This window comes from Fukomys damarensis, unplaced genomic scaffold, assembly GCF_012274545.1.
Source record: "Fukomys damarensis isolate Sample0158 unplaced genomic scaffold, DMR_v1.0_HiC HiC_scaffold_30, whole genome shotgun sequence".
NCBI classification, from domain to species: domain Eukaryota; kingdom Metazoa; phylum Chordata; class Mammalia; order Rodentia; family Bathyergidae; genus Fukomys; species Fukomys damarensis.
The window spans coordinates 14,854,771-14,857,251 of NW_022900942.1; positions in this window are offsets into that span (position 1 = coordinate 14,854,771).

A 2,481-nucleotide genomic window follows, 5' to 3' on the forward strand; every position below is an offset into this window, starting at 1 on the left:
TTCTAAATTGACTACAATTGCCTATTGTTTATAATAATTTTCATTAGATATTCATAGTCAGCATGGTATATTACATTCTTATGGGGTATTTTTCCCATTCTTTCTTCAAAGAATGTCAATTTAAAAGCATATATTGGTTGCTATGTCAAATATTTCTGTTTTAGTCTATCTACAAGAATTATTTCTTTCAGAGAAATCCAAGATTCTGATATTTGTATATGAAATCTCATTAAAAACAATTTGAGTATTTGTAGGATTTTTATTACTGAATTTATTTTTTTTATTTTTCCCCATTAAGTTTATTAGTACATTTAAAGCGAATAATACAGTTACATTTATCATTGGGATCTTGTACCTTTACATGATATGTCTTGGCAATTATTTTTTTCCCCATACACTTTGCTGAATTTAATTGAACTTAAAGAAAAAGCCTGTATTGATGTTCTGACCAGTAATTATGATTGTCAGTTTGAATGAATTAGGTGATGTCTACCAGATTAAAAAAGAACACTAATGAGAATTTCTTTGTGATGCAAAGTGCCATCACCTTGGGGTCCACGTCTAATTTCTACTCCTTTTCACTTAGAATGTCTTTCTGTTTCCAATCCAACTCTGCTTCCAGCCTTCATGAGGTGATCAGCATCCCTCTGCCAAGCCCCCTTCCATTATGTCTGCTCCCTATAGCCAGCCTACCATGGACTGAAACCTCTGAAACTGTGTTTAGTAAACTTCTCCTTTAAACTGTAGATATCAAGTATTTTTCCCCAGCAGCAAGAAGCACTACTAACCTCAAAAACTCCTGCTATGAGTGGGGTCATTTTTGTTACTGAAATAACCATGTGGTCCAGAAACTGGTTTGTGGCAGTATTTTTGGAAAGGTTTGATGATATGGGCTATAAAAGTCCTAAAATGTTATAAGTAGAGCCTACTTGTGATTCTCCTCAGAGATCTGAACACCAGATGCTGGTAGGAATGCAGACAGTAAAGGCCGGGCTCATGAGGTTTCAGTTGGGAAGAACTCTCCTGGAAGTTTGACCAGAGGTAGTGTGTATTAAACTCTGGCAAGAAAATTGTGTGCAGTTTGTCCATGTCCTCAGATCCAATACAGGTGTTAACTGTCAGTAATATAAATAAACTCATTTTGAAAAGATATTTAGAGCATGCAAATTAACAAACAGAATACTTCATTGTGACAACAAAGTGATATGAACATCAAAATAAAAGAAAAACATCTAGTAATGGATATATCTTTAATATATTAACAATCCTTTAAAAATTAAAAACAGAACATTTGCCCTTGTAAATTTGGTTTAAGTATCACTTTGTAACATGTTAAGCAAAAAAATTTGAAAAACAAAGCAGTAATATTTATTACAAGAATAGCTCAGGGACATCTCATAGGAAACAAATTAAAAGGCATCAATACTTAAGATCCTATGTGATTTAACTAATTATGACATCATAGAATAATGTTTTCATGCCAAGTCAAGCTGGTTTTAAGTTTTATTTTGTTGTGAACCCCATCCACCTACACATATAATTCTTATTATATTCATCCATGTTATCATTATTTTAGGTGCTATGAAAACCAACACACATATGTAATTTGACCTAATCCATAGACCCAAGTACACAATTTCACTCATGAGGAGTCAATGAATATCATAAAATAATTTATTCCAAAAGTATTCATTGAATCCTTTCTGTGTGCCGAAATCTTTGACTATATGTGAAAATACACTGATGTCCAGGATGCACTTATTCCCAGCATGGGCTCAAGGAAGGCACACATAAAAGTAAACTGTTCCATCATTATAGTGAGACAAGTATCATAAGAAAAAATAATATAATTTATAATATAGGTGTCATTTTTGTAATAATGATGATGGGGTTCTCATTATTGAGTTGAAAAAATTAAACAAAGAAAATGTTTTTGCCTACTACTATCCTGCACTATGGTGTCAGTACTGAAATTGAGACAACTGTTCCTGGAGCTTCAAATTCAGAACACAGCAGTATGGACTATTAAATGTTACAGTGGTGTGAGCACACAAAAAAGGAGACCCTTTAATTTATATTTCTGGAATCAGGATCTTTCTAGCAAATATCATCTTGGAACACTCCAGAAATGATCGGAAATTAGCAAAACTAACCAATTTCCTCAGTTTATTTTAAAAAAGAAAAATATTACATATCACTGTATGATGAAGAAAATTAAACATGACTTAAGAGATAGAAGAGGGCCTATGTGTCTTCTTATAGATCGCTAATATTTTGTTTGACAGACATAAAGTTATCCTCTTTCACATTAAAAAAAAAAAAAAAACACTTTTTGGTGTTTTGACACAGGGTCTCAATATATAGTTCAGGCTATCCTTAAAAGCCTATGTAGGGCCGGGGATTTAGTTCAGTGGTGCTGTCACCTGCCTTGCAAGCACAAGGACCCAAGTTTCATCCCTGGCACAAAAAAAAAAAAAAAAA